General features: G+C 39.8%; 1 protein-coding gene across 2 annotated transcripts in view; it reads left to right on the top strand.

The window, feature by feature from the left end:
* The first annotated feature begins 12,712 nt into the window (after positions 1-12,712).
* The window catches only part of PHLPP1 (PH domain and leucine rich repeat protein phosphatase 1), a 101,298-nt gene continuing 90,606 nt past the window's right edge, over positions 12,713-23,404 (top strand). Inside the window, exon 1 of one of the 2 annotated variants that reach the window (XM_026079832.1) lies at positions 12,713-12,731. The gene's annotated coding sequence lies outside the window, so the exon portion shown is untranslated. Of the gene's footprint in view, positions 12,732-13,845; positions 13,866-23,404 lie in introns of those variants that run through there. The other variant, XM_026079831.1, reaches the window with a different exon arrangement.

The raw sequence follows: 23,404 nt of genomic DNA on the forward strand, positions 1-23,404 counted from the left end.
AAATGTAGAAAACGGTGTGCTGCAAGAAGGCAAGACTCTGGGAAATCAAAAGAAATCTTTGTATTGAGGTGGAGCTTCCTTGTTCTCTTGAGTCAGGTCTGCTTTGCTTTGTAAGCTAACTGTGCCTTTATAGCTGTTTTTGAACAGGGGTCACTTAAATTTGATGCTAATAGTGATCAAACATCTGTGTATGTTTCTTCCATTAGGAGTAAGCAGGCTCTTTTTTGTTCTTTACTTTGCTGATCCCAAAGGCTTTATGCAGCATGACTCTGTACTTCTGCAGTGTTATGAACAGAGAGCCTGAATGGCGTGTAGTGTAGCTAGGAAAGCTGGGAAGACTTTTGGACTTAAGTTCTTCCAATAAGGGTCGTCTCTTGCTTTAAAGTGTCTTTTTGTGGAAAAGATGGCTAGGGCTGTTTCAGTCCTCTTGTCAGCTCTGAGTTATTTTTTTGTTTGTTTGTTTCTTTCTACCTGGATACTCTTATTGAAAGAAAAAATAAGGCTTCTAAGGATCTCTGGGTACTTACAGTTTTTCAGCTAGCAGGTATCTCACAGTAAAGCTTTTTCTAAGGAGGCCTTGAATTAATTGTTCAAAGATAGATAAATTGAAATGTGTTCCACTGTCTTGTTTCTGCTAGATTTGTTTGGTACTTAAAATGTTATCCTTTGATTGAAACGGGTCAGGTGTATCCTTGAGGCTATCAATTCAGGTGTGGACTCAGAAATATCCCCAACCAAAAGGGACTGTTAAATTTCTGGTAGTCTTAAAAAAGATTATGTTAAGAGAGAGGGAACTTAAATTGGTAGGTGAGTGATGCCTTTGGCCAGTTGAAGGGAGGAGTTTATTGTGTAGAGGCTGTATGAAAAACTATGGAGTTGTAAGAAAATAAATGTTGTGATCAAAGCGTGTGTGTGTGGGGGAAACGGGCAGGATAATGGGTTTGTGAATGGAGAGGTAGACTTACACAGCTCATTTGTAAGAAGTCAGTTGAAAAGTACGTAGATGGAAGTTGTCTAAATACAAAGCAGAAAGAACTGGAGGCAGATTGGGAGAGACACTCTTGAGACTCTCTTTTCCAAGCATGGAAAGCAAGAGGAAAACCAGTTGTATCTATGGAGCTGAGGGACGGCAGGATGCTGGATGGGGCAGATCTGGATATGAGGTATATTAAAAAGCCTTAAGTACTGACCAGTGGTGAGGCTTCTAACCTGGTGTATGCATTTAGGTACTATCTAATATTCAAAAGAAAACTCTTAACCTACATTATGAAAGCTGCGTATTGTAGAGAAAAATCTCTTCCCAGATTGCCACTGTTGTTATTAATGATTTGGAAATGAACTGTCTGGTGAATTAAAAGTTAAAGTTCATTAGCAGTTCTGCATGGAAAATGTATCTTCCTTTCCAAGTCAGTCTGTATGTGTTTGAATGTGTAACATTTCCTTCAAGCTGTTTTAAGCAAAACTTTGCATGTTAATGGATTCATTTCTTGATATTTTTGGAATATGGTATTCTGCCTTCAAAGAAATTAACTATTCCAGAGTTGAAGAGCAAGTATGCCAAAGAGATTTGAATAACTTTGTGGAACATTGGCAAACTTTGCAGAGGCATTCTGGTTTCATTCTGCTGCTTTTGGAAAAATAGTTCGAACTGCAGGGTTCATTCTCCAGCACCCAACTGTTGTAGGTCCTCTCTCACTCTGCAGCTGCTTTACTGAAGTAAAGGAGTTGAGAGGTATCCTATGAGTCATTCGTATATTGAAGATCACTACAGCTTCTTCCATATGTGCAGCATCTCCTGTGGAGCTCTTGTTTTCCATTTTTACTACTTAAAAATATACTCAGGAGATGTTTTTTAATAATAGAAGCTTGAACTGGAGAATCTAGATGAGTCATTTTGCATTTTCGGAGAAAGCACAACATCTTGTGAAGCTGATGTTTGTCTGCTTTAGGTGACCCTGTTGGGATGCTTTGTAATACAAAGGATTAGTAGGGAATTGGCATTCATTTTGATGACTTTCAATTCCGTGAATAGTGTTCTTGTTAGAAATGGAGAGTAAATCAGTATGGACTAGGGAGATTATAAGAATCTGTTTCCTTTGAAGAAGTTACCCTTGGTTTGTCCTCACAAATATTCTATACATTCTGTAAAACAGCTTGCCATCTCTAATAAGAGGTTATTGAATCTTTATCAGGACCTCTCTAGGATTTCTCTTACCTTTGATAGCATGACGAGGGCACTCAACTCCATGAGCCGTGATAATAGTATCTTAGATAAACTAGTAGTATTTTCATCAGTCTCTGAAATTGGATAATAAATCACTACAATGCTAGTGATATTGGGTTTACATTTTGATAGATGAGTAGTAATGATGTCTAATTCAAATAAAGGTGAATTTAGTCTATTTTAAAAACACTTGAAAATGCATGTCTTGAAGAGCTTGTGTGCCTGAAAATGTCTGCTTCTTATAGCTAAACATTTGATCAAAAAAAAATTGTCTACCTGCATATGTTGTCTTACAACACACACAGCTAACTCTACGGCTGTGGGACTGTGTCAGGAAATGCACTGGGGTTGCTGCTGACTGTTGTGACTAAACAAAAATCAAGCTTAATTGTGATCTGAGACCAAGTACAGAAATCTGTCTTTAATTTAGCACTTTTTTTTTTTTAAGATTTCTGAATAAGTCAGAGTAAGAGACAACCTGTATATTCCATCTGAAGAGATCCAGATGAGTGACACCTGATAAAAGGCACCTAAAGTCCTGATGTTGTGGTTTAGTCCAATTTATAGCTATATTCCAAAATAATGAGACAATATTACTGCGCATACAGAAGATTAGCCTCTAAAATACCAATGAAAATAAATTTTCATTGGATTTACATGAGCAATACTTTTCTTTAAAACATGATAAAACCTTCCCTTTGACTGGGACTCTAATAAATATCTGAGAAGATATGTAATTCATCCTATAACATAGCCTTATGATTGTTTATATTGCTTGACTTTCTGTAATGTCTCAGCAAAAGCTGAAGTGTCAGGTTTATCTGATGCTGCCTTTAGCTTAAAGTATTCCATCAGAAACTTACTATAAACTTAAAATGGGGAGCCCTGGCTACCTGACCCTAATGGGTTAACACTTGAATATGCTTCATTGGTTTGTGAGCTTAGGAAATTCCAGGACCACAAGAGATTGGGGGGGGGGGGGGATTTTGTTTTTTTGGGGAAAAAAAAAAAAAAAAGTATTTTGAAAGCATCATTGGACAAACTTTAAGCTCTTGTGAGGATACTTAAGCTTGTCTGTTTAGTGGTGAACATAATTGATTCGCCTTCTCATTGCACAGAACATAACTCAATTATGGTAAGAACAAACAGTGTCTCCAGAGATACGAGCCTGAGTGGATATATGAGATCCTGGCCTTCATCCAGCAAATGATGCCGTGACTTCTTTTACTTCTGATGCTTAAAATCTTATATTAGAGTATTTCTGCATGAATTAAAGCAAATGGGGAGGAGGGGGAACTGAGTGGTATCCGCTCAGTTTAGCAGTCCTGAGAAGACATTGCTGCTGGTTCAATATGTAACATGGAATATTGTGTGTTTTGATCTGTGCCTTTTCAGGATGCTTACTTATCTCTGCTGGGTATGCAGACAGTCAAGGTATTTTATTTTTATTTTATTTTTTAATTAATGCATGACCTCCACATTGGGGCCTTTCTACTGTTGAGCCTTGATTGCAAGCCTTGCTCTGTGTATGTCCTTTTTTTTTTCCTCTCTTTTTCCCCCTCAATCTGAATGCCTTTAACATATGTTTAACAAAATGGCTTTGTTGCAAGAGTCCATTAAAAAACTTAGTACTGTCTCTCCTCTCAAAGCATGTCAGCTGCAGGTGTTTTGGGGTTTTTGTTTGGCTTATGTTCTTTTTTTCATGTTATTCCCTAATAGGAATTGGGTTTTGAGGTTCTTTGCTTGGTAATACAACACCAAAGCTTGTTTCAGAATGAAGTGTGAATCTTTCAAGCAGAGCAATTACAGTCTTTCTCCACGATGCTTCTGTTTCTGTTGTGGCTCTTCATCCGCTTAGTCTGCCGAAGGTAGCAGAGTGATAGGAGCGTGACCTGAAGCAAACCCAGATCCCAGCAGACCTTTTGTTTGTAAATAAATAAATAAATAAGAGAATGTTTTCCGGGGAGGGGGGGGGAAATAAGCCACATGGTCTAATGTGGTATTTGTGGATTCATGACTCTTTATTTTGTGTTTTCCATGTAGGGATGGTGAAGTAGTACTTACACTCTGAATTAGCCTCCTGTCTTGTGTGTCCTTTTTGGCTGCAGGAGGGATTCTAGGCCCTGGGTAGAGAAAGAACAGTGAAGGGGTGTGGATCCTGTCCTGAAAAGTGAAAAGGACCTAGAATTTATGGTAGATGCCAAGTTGAATGCAATCCAGCAGTGCGCTTTTGCTGTGAGTAATGAGCACTTCATACTGGGCGACATTGTTAGAAACATCTTTAGCAGAGTGAAGGAGGATATCCCTCTCTACATGGTGCTGAGGAGGCTGTACTTGGTATCCTGTGTCTGGTTTTGGACTCCCGGTTAAAGAGGAATGTGGAGAAACTGGAAGGAGTCTCATGGAGAGCTACTGGAATATCTGGAAGCCTAGAGTTCATGTCCTATAAAGACAGCATGAAGGAATTGGGCTTGTTTAATTTTGCAAAGAGGAGACTTATAGCAGCCTTACAACTACCTGAGGAGTTACAAAAGTTAGAGCCAAGCTCTTCTCATCATTGACACATGGCAAAATAAGGTATGACCACCAGGAGTTGCAGCTTGGGAGACTGACGCTAGGAAAAACTTTTTCAGTAGCTGTGGATAGTGTAACACTGGAACAGGTTGCACAATGGAGCTGTAAATCTCCATGGAGATTTCCAAGGTTTGACTAGACAAAGACTCTGCTGATCTCTTATAGTGTTGATAGTAGTTGTGTTTCAGTCACTGAATTAGCTTAAGTTTGAAGGGAGCTCCAGGGCTCATTGGATCCCACTTCCTGCTCAGAGCTGAGGTCCGATTAGATCAGGTTTTGAGGCTTTGCCCAGTCAAGTTTAGAAAATTTCCAAGAATGGAGGTGCCACAACCTCTCTGAGTACCTGTTCCAATATCTGACCACCTTCATAATGAGGTCTTCCCTCGGCCTTTTCTTCTGAAGGCTGAACAAAACCAGTTCTCTCAGCCTCTCTGTGTATGTCAGGTGCCTCAGCCTCTTAATCATTGTGGTGGCCCTCTCTTTGCCTTACTCCAGTATGACAATGTCTGTCTTGTCCTGGAGGTCCCAGAACTGGATGTGGTACTCCAGATGCAGTCTCACAAGTGCTGAATAGAGGAGAAGGATCACTTTCCTTGACCTGCTGGCTGCAGTCTTGCTAATATAGGCCAGTATGCAGTTGGCCTTCTTTGTCACAAGGGCACTCAACTGACTTATGTTCAGATTGTCTGCCTGGACCCCCATGTCCTCTTCTGTAAAGCTGTTTCCTGCCTGTTGTACTGATGCATAGGGTTATTCTATCTTGGGTGCAGGACTTTGCATTTGCCTCAGAACTTCATGAGGTTCCTATCAGCCTGGGTGTTTTTTCTGGTTTGTTTGTTTTTCTCCCTCCAGCCTGTTGAGGTGTCTCTGAGCAGCTCTGCCCTCGAGTGTATAGACTACTCTCTTCCTAACTTGGAGTTGTCCATGAACTTTTTGAGAGTGTGTATCATTCATTGTATAGATCATTAACAAAGACATTCAGTATTCCATGAGGTCTGCCACCAGTGTCTGACCACCCATTGACCTTTGTACCATTGATCACAACCTTTGACCCTGATGGTACAATACCGTATTGTCCACATACGCAGTCCTCAGCAGTACAGCTAGCTGTGAGAATGCTATGGAAGACCCCATGAAAGGCCTTGCTAAGGTCACAGTAAGCAACATCCACAGCTTTCCCTTTGTCTTTGCACCCACTCAGTCTCATTGTGGTAGGCTGTCAGGTTAGTCAGGTGCAATTTAACCTTGGTAGAACTGTGCTGGCTCTTCCCAATTATCTTCTTGTCCTTCATGCACCCAGAAATGGCTTCCGGGAGGACTGGCTCTGTAGTGACTCAGGTTGTGCGGACTGACCCCAGATCTTCCTTCTTGCAGATGATTGTGATGTTTGCCATTCCGACAGGGGGGCTGGGCTAACAGCTTCCAGAGGTCTGTTCCAGCCAACAGCTCTGGTCTTATGTCAGGGGGATTGCCAGTAAACCTGGGATTGCCTGTTGCCATTTATGCCACTGGCACCTAGAATTTCTGAAGAAATGGTCCTTCTAATCTCCAGATCTGAGCGTTGTTTCACTTACATGGTGCCCTTCTCAGACATTTTTTTTTTTTTTGACTTTGTTGTTCTCTGAGAACTGACTTCAGAATAGCAGTACTCTTCTCTTGGGCATCTAATTTTATCAGTGTTTTGTCTTTGATTCGCTGGGAAGATAATCCTTGCACAGATTTAGTACGGAGCCATAGTTCTCATAAAAATTCTTGGAGCTACATTATTGCTAAGCACAGAAGAAGGTTGGTTTGAATCTACAATAAAACACACAGAAAGTGGACCTGATTGAAGATCTTTCATCTGTATATATTGCTGCAAATGCTGGCTTGCCCTAGATAAAAGTACAATACGGAAATCATACCTGTTTTGCAAAAAATCCTAGTAAGAGCTGTAGCTGCAGGTGGTTTTTGGCTCTGAATCTTCATAGGAAGAACTGAAATACAGACAATTGTCTCCTGAAGCTATGACTGTTCTCTGTGGACAGTAAGTTGTGAGAGAAGAAAGAGTTATGATATCTTCTGTGGGACTTCTGTGGGAAGGGTACTGAGGAAGTCTGGCTCCCATTTAAAAATTAAATATATTTTTAGTGAAGGAGATAAAAAGGCATAATTGTCCATTAGCAGAACAGTTGTTCATAGCAGTCTGTTGAGAAGTGTAAGCCTTGGGAAGGGTAATATGAATTTTCTATGCCTGAGCTGAAACTTTCGAGATGAAGAAATTAGCCTTGACAAATGGTATTGTGTTTTTTGACTGTTAAGGATTTATAGGCTTGCTTAAACGTGTGTGTATGTTTGTGAGTATATGGAAAAATTGGTTCTCTTCCGTGCATATGCATCTGACTTCAGGGGTCAAACCTTTAAAATTAGCATGAGTAATTTGAACAGTGCTAGTCTAGTGTATTTGTACTATTATGGTTGAGCTTGTAATTACATGTTCAACCCAGTGTGCTTGCGTGCCCTTCTGAAAACATGTGCTGCTGTTCTGTAAGAGTCCAAACAAGTATTTGTATTTAGCTGGCTGCATTCTGTTAGCCAGTGTGTAACTTAATAAATAAATACACTTACTACAGTAATTTAAGTAGATCTGTTAAATAATCTTGTCATTTAGAACAGAATTTGTCTAGAAAAACACTTATGAATGTTGTGCATGTTTGTGTAATAGAGGAAAAGCATGAACCATTCACTTACTAGAAGTACGATGCTTGAGTTTCTTAACTCCGAGTAAGAGGTTATCCAGGGATATATTGGCTACATATTACTGAAATCCTCATTTGTTGTCCTCTGAAGATAGGATATTAGTCTTTGTAGCATAGGATAGATGCTGCTTTTTCATATTTCCTTTGTAGTTCCTCAATGTTGTTGGACTGTTGTCAACTTCACAGAAGTTGAGGCGTGCAAGAAATGAGGGGACTGGCAGCTCACACTAGTTTAAATAACAATTTTCAATCTTGCTCCTCACATAAACAAGGTAGCTTTCAAAATACTACATGCCCTTTCAGAAGATTGAGTCTGATGCTTTCTAAAATTGTATCTGGCGTTATTGCATAACAACTTTTCACAATTTAAACTCTAGTTTAGTAGGTGATTCTGGGGATGTTTTTAAAATAAAGTGGACATTGTGCAGGGTTTGTGGGTGCCTGTGAAAATCTTTGATTTTAGAAGAATCTAAATTGTCCCCACTTAAAGATGCATTGAGAGTAAAAGAAGCTGAACTTTTCAACTGCGAAGGATGTGGGAGGGTAATGCCTGTTGCTTTGTAAAATGTTTGAGATTAGGCTTTAATGCAGAGGATTTTGTGAGGTACCTGGAAAAAAGTTGTTATGTAAATGCAGGCTCTTACTTCTTCAGTTCTGTTAGTTGTGGACATATGAGTTCATAATGGTGGATTTTTTCCAGTGCTAGAAATGGATGGGTGTTCTTTCTCTTCACCAGGCTTGTGCCTCTGTTCTGTCAGACCTGTAGACTTTTTTTATTAGGAGTAGATTAGGTGATTTAAATATTTTTCTGCAGGTTATTCTCTAACCAGCTACGTTTAGTGTTTCTTAGATGAAGCTTGGATGAGTATACACTCAATGAATAGATTCTCACATAGTTAAATGGTGAGTTGTGGACAGGGCCTAGTCCTGGTACTCGTGGTCTTTTTTTTTTTTTTTTTTTTTCCTTTTTTCCTCCTCCCCTGTAATTTCTTGTGGATGGTACTTGCAGTTCTTTCTCAGGCATTTTTGTGCTGTCTCTTCTGCTTGTGATAGGCTTAGATAAATGCTAGATTGTAACACTGATCACAACAAACAACTATTGTGCTCTACTCTTCAGAATGAATGTCTGCTGTGTGCTGTAATTAGTAGGGCAAAAGAGGACACTTGAGTTCTTAAAGCAAGCCATTTCCTGCTTCTTTCTTTTACATCCCTTTCATTGCCTCTCAAGGATAACTGTCTTCCAGACTGTAGAGCAGAGAGTGCTTGTGTTGCATCATCTTATGCAGAAGAGTAGTATGAGACAGGTTGATTCCAATTTATTCTGCTTAATTTGTCTAGCAGAGGCCTTCATGTAGTGGGACCCTCATGCAAGTTTGTTGGGGGAGCATGAGGGATTGCATAGAGTATGCTAATAAAAAAAAAAAAACAAAAACAAAAAAACCCTTTATCTTCTACTGTGGCCTGGGACTGAGTGAGTAAATACTCATCTCTAAATGGGTCTGTTTCTCAGCATCTTCCTTACTGATTTCTGGTTTCAGCCAGAATTGCAGAAAGTCTGTGTAGCTGCTTACACACAGTAGGTATAGGCCAGCCTTTTGCAGCTCTGAAAGCGTGAGAATGTGATCTTGCAAGACTTCTGCATCAGGACAGTTGAAATGAGCATCAAGGCTTGGGCGACTTATCTTCAATGGATGTTGTTAGTCACTATTTCCTCAGTAACTCTGTCAAACAGTATGACAGAGCTGTCTTCTCAGAAGCAATCGTGTGTTCAGTAAAGACATTCCTTTGTTACCTTAAATCTTAGTCATTCATTTATATACTATTTTGAGTTGAGGAAAGATAAGGCGTGTGGTATGGATGGTGGGGAACTGGTTCTTGATAGCATTCGCATCAGCTATTTGATAGCTGGGAATTTGGAACTCTCCTTTCCGGTGTTCTGTTTTCTTCCTTAGCTGTTACTCCATGCAAGAACTAACAGGAATCCAGATGGCATGATGGATGACTTGCACAGACCAGAAATGAATATTTCATCACCCTTCCAAAAGATAATGTGTAGTCTACTAAGCAGCTTTTTAAAGCAAGTAGTTCAGTTTCCTGAGAATTTCACAGCTTCCAAGTCTTTGCCTCTTTGAGGGAGGCAGGGTTTGAGCTTTAGGCTTTGCAAGTGATCGCCTGCAGTAATCTGGTTCTTGCTCACAAATCTGGGGTGGTCAAGTCAAGCTGTGGATTTCATTCTAAAACAATGCTTAGTGGCTGGAAACATCTAACCCCAGTGCCCAAGTTTTCAATCTTATATTGTTATTTGCAGGACATTGACAATTTAGGGGCTGACTTGGAGGTAAAAGAGCGGGTTTTTGTTTTTTTTTTAAATCCTGAAATGTTCCTGCAAATAAATACAATTTCTCTTGCTGGGATACTTTGTAACAGGGTGAAAACAATGGGCATGCACTCTCCTGGTTGAGATCTGTAATCATAGCAGCACTTAAGTGCCAATTAGCTATCCTCAGAAGAAGTAAATGACAGTCGGGGTGGTAACTCTGTTTCCTGAGAAATAGATACAGTTTTATCGAAGACAGATTAAAAGAATTTCTGGTCTCTGCTAGTTGGAGATTTGAAGGCTCACGAAACTAAGCTAATTTGATAGGTGGTCATATGCCCTCAAGCAGTTCCCTGGTTCTTCAGAATATTGTCTTCTGCTTTCCTCCTCAAACAGAGGGATTACAGGCATTGACAGAGACAATAGCTCATTTTTTATTACTTCCTTGAGACATCTGAGTGCAGGGAAGCATCGTTGTTGTCATGTGAGGGTGCTCACAGGAATACATGCTGTGGGGCATTCTGTCTGTCCCCAAGCGCTATGAAAGAGCCATGAGGGAGAACATGGGGTGGTTGTCCTGGACAAGGTCTCTTCCCTCCCCATGGGCTGTCACTGTCAAGTTGTGTGAAGTCTGTTCTGAGAGGAATCGAGGATGTCATGTTAGGACAATTCTGCTCTAACCCCTCCTGTAGAGGTTCTGCTATTCAACTCTTCATGATTAGCATTTAAAGGTAGGTGAGAGATGTCCTTGCAAGGTACTGGTGTATTTGAGCTCTACTTGCTGCCCAAAGAAGAGCACAGTGAAGGTTTTGCCTCTTCCTCAGCTCAAAAGATGCTTCTGCTCTTATTTTAGATAGTCTAAGGTTGACCTTCTCTTTAGGTCCTATGATTCGTAAGCACTTTTTTCTATTTTGATTGATTTTGATTGATTTCATCTTATAAATTAAAAGGGAAATTGGAGAAGTCTTTTTAACAGACACAGCCATGATGTCTGGATTTACATCCTCTGCAGCAAATAGCTAAGAAGCCAAGAAAATACCATGGTCTTTGAAGCAGTGAAATGACTAATACTTTCCTGTTTCTATGACTTGTACAGTATAGTCAAAACTGGTGGTGTTCCTGCATTTGTTTGTCAGACAGCTTTCCATTAAAAGACAGACTGGTGCAGTTGCTGGTAAGTTGTCAAACAGGGCTTCTGTTTTCCATAAAGAGTGTCTGCTTTGTGCTGAATTACTTTTAGAAAACCTCAAGCGAAATACTTAAGCCACTTTCAGGAAAGATTAAGAGAAATAAATTTTGCTCCTATGGAAGAGATGGCGGGGGGGGGGGTTGCGGGAGGAGTTAACAGCTTTAGTGCTTCTTTATTCTGGAGAAATAAAGTTTGCCAGACAACTTGCATTTTGCTCTTTCTGTGAAAATCTCCAAATTGTTGTACAGCTTTTCAAGTTGCTGAAAATCTTGCTGTGCACATGCTCAGAGGAAACTTAGTTTGAAAGCTGCATTTTGGGAAGATAACAGCTGTATGAAACATTCAGATTCCAGCCCCCTGAGGTGCTAAAGGCCTTTCTCTGATTGCACACAGGATCCAAAAAAAGTGCTGCTTTTGTGTAGGATGCAAGAAGTGAAAACCAGGATATCCTTTGTTTTCTCTCTCTCTTCCACTGCCTGCCCCCGCCCCAGTTAAAAGTCAGCATTGGGGGTTGTACGTGTTGACTTGCTTGCAAAAGGGGATGAGAAACAATCTTGGCATTGCCTCTAGATTAGAGACTTTTTAGACCCATGCTGTTTTTTTTTTTTTGTGGCAAGTGTTCCATTGCCAGACTGTTTGGCAGGTTGCAGAACTTCATTTCCCAAATGTGTATATCTTATCCCTGTATCTTCATCTTTACTTGAGTATTCAGCAAAAGTTTTGAGGCATAATCAGTTTTCTTGGATGAAATGTCTTTTAGTGCTGTGTTTTGCCCATATTGGAATCTCATTAACTGTCATGCGTATTTTGGGGCTAGGAAGTGACTTACACTTCTCACAGGCTTCAAACAATGTGTCAAAATGATAAAATCTTGCTATAGCTGTTGGGGTCCATAGAGTAACGGATCTTCCGTTCTAAAACAAGAGGAAGAGTTCCTGCATGATTTCTGGCCAAATACTTACATACAGTCTTACAAAATGAGAATGAGTTTGATATGTGTTTATTGTGAAAAAGATTCCCCTAGTATTTATTAGAAGACTGGAATTTAAGTCTAGTTTTCTTTACCAGGAAAAAAAAAAGTAAATTGCAGGCAAAAAATAGTTRGTCACAGGCTTCAGATAAATTAATTTTTAACAAGATTTTTTTTCTTAAGTTAAGCCATTTCAGTTAGGCTGTTCTTGGAGTTTTTAATGCTGCTGGAATTTCCTTCAATGCTTCAATTATATCTAAAGATTTTCCCGTGGAGACTATAGACTGTGAAAGTGTCTTAAGATTTGAGGGGAAGGAGAGGAATTGTATTGCCATCTCAAAATTTTCAAGCAAATTTAACAATTCAAGCACAGAACAGTTGATTCCAGCACAATATAAAACAGGTGGCCCTGAGGAAGACACAATGCGATTTTCTGTGTAGTTTATAGTGTAGTACTCTGTTCACCAGAGCTTTCGTGAGTAATATTCTTCATACACAAACCTGTAAAAATGCTAGTATCTTAACCATGGGGTGAGTGGATTACACTTCAGAATATAACTACGCTCTCCCTGACACTTAAAATGAGCAAATTATAGGGTTCTGTTTTTGTTAAATAATTGTGTGGTTTCTCTTCAGATGTAGCTGCTATAATTTAGAAAATGGAATACAATTGCTTTGAGAAATTGAGTCATGAAATCCTGGAAAACGGAGGTATACTGGTAAGATCACTCCTTTCAGCTTCTCTACAGCTCTTCAGTGAGAAGAGAGTCATATTTGTGCCGTGGAATTTTTAGTAATGTATGCTCTTTCAAAGTGAGCAGTATACAGAATATGGGGAATTACCTCTGGTAATTGGTACCTTTCCTGTTTAGGCTTGCAAAGACTGACGACAGGTTTTTAAATTTAATTGCAAAGCCATGTCTGCATGTTCTTAAAGAACTCTTTAAGCTGCTGGGATAGTGGTTTCTCCTGTACAAGACAAAGTTTCACCAACAGTGGTGTATTGACTGCTATGCAGAGAGTCCTCAGGATTGTATTTGATGAGGAGGGTGAGAGAAACTTGGAAAAGTCTCAGCAAAATCTTTAACAGGGAATAGAGTGAATCTGTGTGAACTCCTCCTGTTTTGCTCCCTGTTGTTAGCATTTAAGGTTAATTTTATTCCTGTCCATCATAATTGCTGCAGCTTGTTGTGAAACAATACAAAGACCAAATTTTACAGAACTTGCCAAGATAACTAAGCCAATATTGGGCAAATTCTTAAGCTTACTTTTGGCTTGTGTTCTGTTTCTTACTGGGGAGACTGCTAATACAGAGAAGTGGAAAAAAAACCTGCAGTGATCTGACCAGGTTTGGAAAGTTGAACAGATAACTTGTAGGCCTGAAAATGTTGTGACTTAAATAGATGCATGTAATTGCAAAGTGAAAGAGGAATACCAAGTATATTTCACAAACAGAGCGTCAGTGTGATGAAAATACAGCTACTCCAAAGCCTGCTGAAGTTTCAACCATGTTCTGCTTTTGCCCAAAGAACTACATCAGTCCTCATTTCTAAAACTTTGACCTTCTTTTAGTAAAGGAGAGGAACACTGGGAATGTGGAATATTATACTGTTTGCTAGTCCTCTTTCAGTTTTACAAGGAGTTTTCCTGCAAAAGTGGCTAAAGACAGCTTCCTGTAGTTCAAGCCAGAGAGTTTATAGGCCTTATGCAACTAAGCGTGTCCCCCCTGTCCCCTCCCCCCCCCCTTTTTTTTTTAATATGTCTCTTTGTTTTATATTCAGCCCAGCCATGAACTGGTAGAAGTGATTATTGTTACATCTTGCCAAGGGATTGCCCAAAGCAGGTGACAAGAGGTGAGGGACAACTTTTCTTGCTTTGAATTATTAAACAGTGGGTCTCTAGTTGACACTTTTAATATTAACTTTTAATAGAGGCTTCTGTCCTCTGATAATCCATCTGGATTCCTTGACTGTGTGGCAGATTGTTTTCATGTAAGTCATGAAATCAATTAGTAGAAAATCTTCTGCAGCCTTATGTGAAAGGCTTCAGTATATGTCACTGACTTGCTCTTAAAGTTTTCATAAATACATGCTCATAAATACAAAATTGGCCACTAGTATGTGGCAGGCAGAGTTGGAACAGTCACTAGTCTTCTAAAGTGACAGTGTGAAGTAACCACTGGTGGTATTTACTGATCTGGGGAGTCTCCACTTATCAGCCCCAACCCCTCTTAGAGCAGTTCTCGCCAGGGATCCTGGACCAGCTAAGCTTCCACTACTTCTACAGAAATTCTTCTCAGTGAAGTGGGCTGCGCTGATTAGCCTGTACCCACCCCACTGGCTTTCTGAAGAGCTGGGCTGGCTTTTTGGCAAATGGAGAGAGACGTGTTTCTGTGCATGCACATGTGTACCCCCTCTTGAGCTGTGAGTAAGAGCACATGCATCATCATGGGCAAAACTGAAGGGGAAGGAACAAGCTTCTTAGTAATGTCTCTTGTATTGTGGCTTTTAGTGGAGGAAAACCTGACCAGTCGTTGTATAAATGCAGATCGGTATAAAAGCAATGCAGCTGACATTCTGTATAGCTTACTTGCTTATAAACACGCATAATTTGACTTGATCTCTTGCAAATAACAAACTTCTATGTTACAGAACTAGCAGGAATCTCCCAAGTCAAATTCTGTCCTCTATTTAAAATGATCGGTGTTCTTCAGTGCCCACATTGTAGAGATAGCATGTGGGGAAAACAAAGGTTGACAGTTGTAGCTGGAAGACTACCGTAACTTCTGGTGTTTCTTCATAGCAGCTGGGCTTCTAAAAAGGAGGAAAGCTGCAGTGAAGGGTATGGAAGAAAACAGACAGGAAAGATGAAAGGGAAGCATACAAATTGCTGACAGTTGCCTTTTGTTTTTTTGTTTGTTTGTTTTTAACCTGTGCTAAACACGCGTGATCCCCATAGCAGGGAGCTACACAGCCTATGAAAGCAACTCTTGCTATTTTGGGGCAGTATTTGTTAATACTGCTTTAATTTAGCTTGCCTTTTGTCCCGTTTAACCTCTTTGTTGAGGCTTCTAAGCTGCAGTATTTTGCTGGACAAGGAAAGTAGATACAGCTTTTCTCCCCTCAGTTTCGAAACAATGAAAGCAGTTGTTGCTTTCATTCTGTCCCTTCAAAAGAGGGAAGTAATCCAGTCTGCTCTGCCTGAAATACTGTGTAAAATATCACTTTTAAGCACTTTTTTGATTGGTGCCAGCAAAAGTCTACTGCTGATGAGGAAATCTCGTGGAGACTGCAGTTGAAAATGGACCAGCCAAAGTCTGTTCCTGAAGAGACTCCTGCTATTTCTGTCAGCAGAGGCATCACTGCTGCGCTCTGTCAGAAAAACCTATAAAGTCTGATGAGCCACATCAAAGCTGTAAATCAGTTGGTAAAAGCTCTAGTGCTACACTGATACTGCAAGCCTTGTCAATCCCATCACATGCAAAGCAATTGCCATCTTAATGTGTGTTGGAAAGAGCAAATTGGAGTGTAATCTTTGGAGAGTTGAAAGCCTTTTTTCAATAACAGCGTATTTGACATTTTAAAAAGAAAACTTCATTTTAATGTCTTGTTTGTCTAGAGCTAGGCTTTGCTGCTTTATTTTTTTAGTCTTCTGTTTCTCCATTGCAGATGAATTCAAAGGATGCAAGAACTAGATGTACAGCCTTGCATGTAAATTGTCACCAGAAGGATACCACTGCTGTTATAGAGCCCTGAAATGCCCAGGTTTCTTCAAATTATTACGTAGGTTGTACTAAAAATGTTAGTGTTGCAGTCAGCACTTGAAACGTGGAAAACTACAAATGAAGCCTGCACAGCCATTATTAATTTTTTTGTTGTGTGTGTATTGTGGTAACATTTTTGTCCACCTCGTGCAGGCCCTATAGAAGACTTTCTGTGCACAAATTGGGTTGTATTGTCAAGAGGACTGCATGTTGCACTGGTGCTTTATTTGTGATAGCAATTTGAGATGCAGGGCCAGTGAAGGCTGGGACCGCAAGAAGAGCGTGGCTTTGTAGTTAATTTTGTAGAATTCTTTCCTATCCTTATTTCCCTCAAGGCACTTACCGCGTTACTTAAACCACAGTTTTTGCAGATGGCCACTTGTTTGTTCCTTGCTTTCTAGATTTTTTTTTTTTTCAATTTGATGCACTTCAGCAAGTTGAGATATTGATTCTTAAGTCAGTGGGAGTAGTAAAACTTCACTGTCTGAAGGAGGGAGCTGAGGAATGAGAGATGAGATCCTACTTCTGCTACTGACTCATTGTGGCCTCAGGCAAGGCTGTCTCTCATCTTAACCATCTGCAAAATGATGAGGAAGATACTTGTCTCATGGTGGTAATTGCTAGCATGTGAGACAGTTCATGTGGTATTGGAGAAATGGACTGTTCAGTGCATTCATGGAGTAAATAAGACAGAGTTTGCTAACAGGAAGAAGAAAAATAATTTTGTCTCATTTCCAGAGCAAGATCCCCTCTTTCTGAGGTTAGCACTTCACACAGGTAAAGTTTGCCATGTTTTAGAGGTGAGAACACTCTTTCTTAGGTTGGAAGACTCTCACAGGACAGCCTTTCTTTTCTAATCTCTCGGTCGTGTGCTTGTGTTAAGTCTTAGCTGATAATTTTAAAGAGTTTGAAGGCCTGACTGTACAGCCTGTATGTTTTTAAAACTACTTGGTATAGTGCATGACTGTTCAGCCTTTTTTTTTTTTTTTTTTTTAATCTGTGTGGCAATTTTTGCAGGTCTGGTGACTTCTCTTGATACTTAACAAAATTTGTGGTGATCTCATTGAGTGCACAACACAGTAAGATGGTTAAATAACAGAAAATAACAAGTATAATGTTTGTGGAAAAGAAGGAACCATATGGTAAATATAAGGTATAGTGAGTAGAGTCTGTTTCTTCATATATTGAGTCCTTGTGATGTCTAGGTAGTAGGAGACTTTTTCCTTGCAGTTGCTCTTAGGATTGACTGAGTTGGTGTAAAGCTTTTTTGAGTGACTGCTGCTTTGGCCATTCGTATAACAATGCTCTGACTAGAGATGAAATTAGTGTTTTCAAATCTGTTTTCAGGAAGCTAGCAGCTGTTGGGAAATGGTAGGCCACACCAATTTCATAGCGTGTTCGTAATGTGACTCAATCTTCCAGATCCTAGAAATGACAATTCACTTGTTCAGAGATCGCTTTTTTTAGCAAATTCGGAAAGTTGCAGTTGTTTGGAAAGAACTTTTTTCTCTGAGAAGAGGTGAAAACATGGACCACACCTTTATGTAATGTAAAGGAAAGTGTGAAGCAGTGTGTGTGCTCCACTTACGTTCTAAGTAATTGAGACTGGATCTGGAGTGTGACTGAGGTCAAGGGGATGAAAACAGTAAGTACAGGCTGGATTTATTTTGCCTGACCCTTAATTTGGTAGTTCTGAGATCCGTGAAGATCCAGGTTTGTCCTGCTCTTCGCAGGATTCTGGAAGAAGAGGCAGCATGCAAAAAGCGAGCTGTTTGGGACAGACTTGCCTTTTGTGTGTGCATGTTTTGTCTTTGTGGGTGTAACTTTGCTGCCTGTGTTTAGATAGTACCTCGCATAGTGGGTTCCTGTGCCACAACTAGAATTCCTAGGTGTTACACAGAGAGAAATAAGGACACAGAAACAGTTGAGGCAGATGGCCTAGCTGAGAACTGTTGGAACAGAGGAGGCATGAGCAATGTGGTGAGAGCACGGTGGATAATAGTAGTGAAATACCTCAAATAATACCTTGCCAGTGTGTGTGTTTCTTGTTTCTTCTTCAAAGAGATCAGAAGGGCTCTGAGCTGGTCTGCAATGGCTTTTTGAAGTTACTTAATGATCTGGGATTTCGAATGTAGAAAGGGCATCCTTCTAAACCCTGTTGACCTTTTATTCACAATCACAGCAGTTTTCAAGAACAGACTGTGCATTTCCAGGAGAAAAAAAAAAAAAGTATTTCAATGAAGTTTAGCCTCTGTGGCTTAGAGTATTGTTTCTTAGCTTCACAAATGGAAAGGTGCAAGACTTTTCTTAAGCTGTTTGGGATTTCTTTTAGGTTCCTGGAGTTATTGCATGCTCTTAACTTATACTTGATATAATAGAGCTGAGGAAGGAAGATTGAATACAAATTTCATTACAGTAATGGGAGGCAGTATACCAATTTCAAATTAATTATAATCTGGAATGCTCTGTGTTGGCTGGTGGCTGCTTCAGCACTAATTGTAAATTGTTTGGGTGACCTGACAGTTCTGCTTTAGTTTGCTCTGCTTGCTAATTCCAGTTTTCCTTTTCTAATTCAAATTCTCAAAAATTCAAAGGAGGCTGTGCGAATGCCCCAAATGTTCTTCACTTAAATAATAACAAAGAAACTGCTTTGGTGATAGCTGAAAAGGACTAGATTCTTTCTTGCAGCAGTCCAGTGGGGTTTGAAAGCAGAGGTGATACTGCTGTCTTCCACATGCTGGAATAAGAAACAAAGGACATTGTATGCGGCTAGGTAAGAAGGTTGATAAGGAGATTAAGTCTTTTAAATTCTGACAACGTATGTATGTGTGTTATCTTGTCCGTAATGATTTTCATCTCTCTATTTTTTGAGAAACTGCAAAAGGGGAAAGTATTAAAAGTTGGGATCAACTTTTTAATTAAACAGAGCATTAAGTTCAAATCTTACTGTAGGGAAAAGATTTTGAAGTGCAAAGTCAGAATCAGCCATGCAAGTAGGGCAGATACCATATTACTGTTTCCATATTTCAGAATGACCTCCCAGATTCATTCCTTTGCATTGCTTTATGTGGGTGATTGCTGTTGTCACTGCAGTTTCTAATGGTGTAGACTCTCAAAAGGAGACTATTATTAACAAAGCACATCTGGATTCTTTGGTAGAGCCAAAGAGATGCTTTGGTGATGGTAAGACATTATGAGCTTGGGATAATGTACATGTCTATACAATAAATCTTTTTAGTATCAGTATTAAAAATCACTGTAACAACATGCACTGTTCCTTTGGTTGGTAGTGACTTTTAGGTTAAGAAGTTTTTGAGAGCCCAGCCTTTCAGGATCCAGAGAGTGCCTGGATGTGAACACCACGTTTGCATTAACAAGATTTCCTGTCTCTTCAGCTCCCTGCTGATAAGCAAGATTCTCTACCATGACACTGCAAGAAAAAAATGATCAACTACGTGGCAGAAAGAACTTACTGTCATCTAGTCCACCTTCTTGTTTAAACTGTTGTACTCCTTTAAATGATTTTTTGTCTTGAAAGACTTGTTTTGTTAGAAAAATTCTTAGTACCCAATCAAAATTGCAGTTGGGCGAGGGTGGGGGAGTGGAGAGGGATGTACCTCTGTATTCCATAGGATACTTAGGGGTTTTAACTGATCTCCTCATTCAAAGGCACGTATTTTGCTTTGTTTTCTAGTCTGTTTATGCCAGTTCCAACTTCCATCATTGGATCTTGTTACATTTTGCCAGACTTGAATATAATTGTTAAATCTTTTATCTAGGATGGTGAAGACTTGAAAACTAAGTTTAAATTGCCCCTTTTGCCTTTTAGTAGGCTAAATAGATCAAGCTCTCATTGAATTTGACTTAGAGGTTCATCTTCCAGTCTTCTCATTTTTTCATCTTTTTCTTGACTCTTATTTCAGTCTTTGAGCTGTGGATCCCAGAACTGGCTGTAGTATTTCACTAGCAGTTGCAGCAGTAATACAACACTTTTAATCCTATTTGCTATTGTCTATTTATATTCTCAAGAATATAGTCAGCCCCTTGGACTTAGCACTTCATGGAGCTTTTCAGGTTCAGGTGAGAAGACAGACCAGACACATGTGTCCCAAACTGTTATACTGGGATGTGAGAGTCCTGTAAGTCTGACCTGTTGTTAAGACCATCACGTGTCTCTGAGGTTAGCTATTGCATGTACATTCTTTATTGATTTCCCCCAGCTGCCTGGAAGTCAGTCCAGGTTTTTCTGTGCTGAATAGCTTTAGAGTATATCTCATTTACTGGCTGATGGTTGGTCTTCATTCTTTAGCCAAAGAGATCTGGATTTTATCTAGACCTGTTAATTGTTTTCTGGAAGCCAGGGTCTCTACATAGCCTCCAGCTGATTAGTTCTTCCATAGACAGTGCATTTCTCTTCTTGGCTGGACTGTGTTCAGGCCTTTACAAGATCACTTCCTTACACCTGTTTCTGGGTTTATACTGATGTGTCACTGGAAGCACCTTCCTTAGGACTGGCTGTCACTGCCTGAGAAGGTGGTACTTTCTGAGGTGCTTGTTAGCTTACCCTGGGAAGGTAATTACCTACATGTGGGCCAGAGGTGTTAGAGCTGTCCTCGGTACACTGGGCTCTGATGCCTGTCAAAGGGGTCAGATGGTCTGTCACCTAAACTTGCATGATCGTGCATATGGACTGGCATATGGCTTGCTCCTGTCTCCCTTATTTGACTAATCTCAACAACTCTGTTGATGACTATCCCTCTTTATTTGCTTCTCCCTCTGACTTATTTCTCCTCTTGTTCTAGTCACTGAGGCCATCCCCTACAGGACCTCACTAGAATCGCTCACCTTTAATTTTCTGTGCATTTTATGGCCTTTTTGACCAATTTATTTTATATTGTCTCACTGCACAATATGAAGAAACTGCCTGTCAGAAGGCTGCTGCAAGTCTGTTATTTTAGCAGAAATATCTACACCTATAAACTTATCCCCCTAGAACCACTGATTTTTTGCATCCATTTCATGTAAAAACATGTTGATTTAGTATGATTTCCTCCCCCCCCCCCCCAATCTCCAAAGACAGCATGTTTGGAAACTATTGATTTTAGCCTAAAAGACCTAAATACCTGGTTGATTTGGTTAAAATCATGGGGTGGCAGCAGCTTGCTTTCAGTCCCTCAGAACTTTCCTGGCACCTGTAGATTTACTCAAGAACAATAATGACAATAGTCCAGAAAGCTCAGACAGTTCTTTACAAATCTTTTGGATGTGACTGATTTAGAGCTGTTTATTTTTTTTGAGTACGAAATGTAGTACAGCTTTTCTCAAGCGAGTAATATTTAACATGTGTGCAGTTGTGTCGATAACCCATTTCCATCCTCTAAAATGGAATCCTCTAAGAGTGTAATATTATTGCAGAGATTCCTGAGAGATTTGATTCTGTTGACCACAGACTGACTGACGTTCTTTTGCTTCCGCTGCACAGTATATCGTTTTTTCACAGTTTGTGGGTTCTGTTTTTGCTATAAAACATCCTTCTTTTTTCTCAACTGTTTTTGCTTTTCACAGCTGCTTTGACTTCTGACATTGTGTTTTTCTTGTGCATGTGAAGGGGGTTCTAATAAAATGTTCTGAGCTCTCCATTATTGTATGCTTATATTAAAATCTTGCTTCTAGCTGATGTGCCATCATTTCTCAGTGCTGCAGCTGGTCTTTTTGAAGCATCAAATACTTGCTTTGTTTGCTTGGATTTTTCTGGTTTCTGTGTAGTAAATGTAAACAAGTCATCACCATTTGCACCTAAGCCTGTCGCTGATGTTTTAACTTATTAGTCGTTCCTCTTTACCTTTATACTACTTAATCTCAACGGATAAAGTTTAATCATAAACTTGCTCAGTAAACCAGATTCCGCCAGTTCAGGATAGTTCCTCTAGTTTTGGAAGAGGTTAATATGTCTGCATAGTTTTGAAGCTGTGATGTCCATAGCTGAACAGCAGGTAGCACATAGTTACTTAGCATTGCTTTTGTGTCTTTGCTTGGTGCATTCCTCCCTCCTTCCCCCACCAAAAAAAAAAAAGTCCTAGCTGACACTTTGGGCACTGAAAAGAATGATCTGCAAGTCCATAATGTGGGTAGAGTAACTATAGATTACTGACTTCAAGCAAGAGAACAATTAAATGTGAGAAATTTGTTCAAAGGGGGGAAAAACCCACACTATTTTTATTTTTCTAATTTCTCAGAGGCATGAGATTCCTGCTAATTCAGTAGCATCAGAATAAGCAATAGCTGTAAAATAGGAGTGAAGAGGAAGAACCTTCAAGGCACAGGTATTAATTTAGGGTTTGTAGGGAAGAGAAAAGGGTTTTGGAAAGCTTTGCAGTCTAAACTGGCTTTTTCAATAACTGGTTAGGAGTGTTGTATCTGCCTAATTGTCAATAAGAAAAAATTGATACATAGGCAAAATGACATTTAATAACATCTGCTACAGAAGTGCTTGTGAGTAATTGGGATTGGGTTCCTGCAATGTTAAGCTTTGTACAAAATATTAACTCCTGCCCTTGAGGTCTTTGTATAGACAAGGCAGAAAGGTAGTTCAAGGAAGCGTAAACAAGCAGAGTAGTAAAGAGGTGAAGGCAAGTTCCAGGGGAGCAGAAGAGATGGATGGGAGTTATGTTGCAGGCAGTTATGGAGGAGCTTGATTTGGAAAGAGTGGAGGAGATGTCATCACCGTGATTAAGCACCAAACCAGAGTCTGTCAGTATATTAGGAAGAGGGTTGGAGGAGGAAGGGAAGTGAGGGTCAGACTAACTGATGAGGCCAGTGACTTTATTACAGCCTGAAGTGACTGCACTACAAGGTATGTTCCTTCTCTCCTTTGGACTGTGAAAACTGTTTCCCAGCTTTGTTTACTCTTCAGTGTGTGTTGTGGCAATGCAAATATTTGCAGTAATTAGAAAAACTTTGAGAAGCAGAGGCAGTGATTATGCTATTTACAACAAGTTGTCCTTATGCACTTCCTGGTGTGATTAAAAGCAATTGATTATGGGTCTCCTTCCAACCCTTCCTTCATTCCATCATGCTTTGATATTTGAAAAATAAATACCTCATCCCCTGCTTATTTCAGAAATAGCTTCCTTGTAGCAAGGATGTTTCTAAAGAGCTTGCTTTAATTGGCAGAGGTTGATCAATACAGAGTTGGGCCAGTGTCTAAGAACTAGTAACTGACTTGCTGAAGGATTGAAAATTGAATTTTCCCTCCCTTCTGCCTCTCCATCTAGCTCCTATGTTACCATCAGTGAACCTAGAAGTGCCAATGTTCTGTAGGACATGGAGATTTCCCTGGAGCGTTTCTTCTTTAAATGGGCCTGCATTTGAATCCTAATTGTCACTTTTGTGGTGGTTGTGAATCATTATTGCTTTACTAATGATGGAACACTAGTCTCCTGTGGCTTACTATAATAAGATGAGTCACTAAAATGTTATCTAATCACTGCTGAAATGTCTTAAACTAATTTCATTTAACTTATTTATTCTAAAAGGGATGCTAATATTTATCCATCCGTAACTTACAAAATATCTAGTCATTACAGCATCACTTGCTGTAGATGCAGACACTGAGCTTCAGAGAAATAA

The sequence above is a fragment of the Apteryx rowi genome, unplaced genomic scaffold, assembly GCF_003343035.1.
Source record: "Apteryx rowi isolate R43461 unplaced genomic scaffold, aptRow1 scaffold_50, whole genome shotgun sequence".
Taxonomy (NCBI): domain Eukaryota; kingdom Metazoa; phylum Chordata; class Aves; order Apterygiformes; family Apterygidae; genus Apteryx; species Apteryx rowi.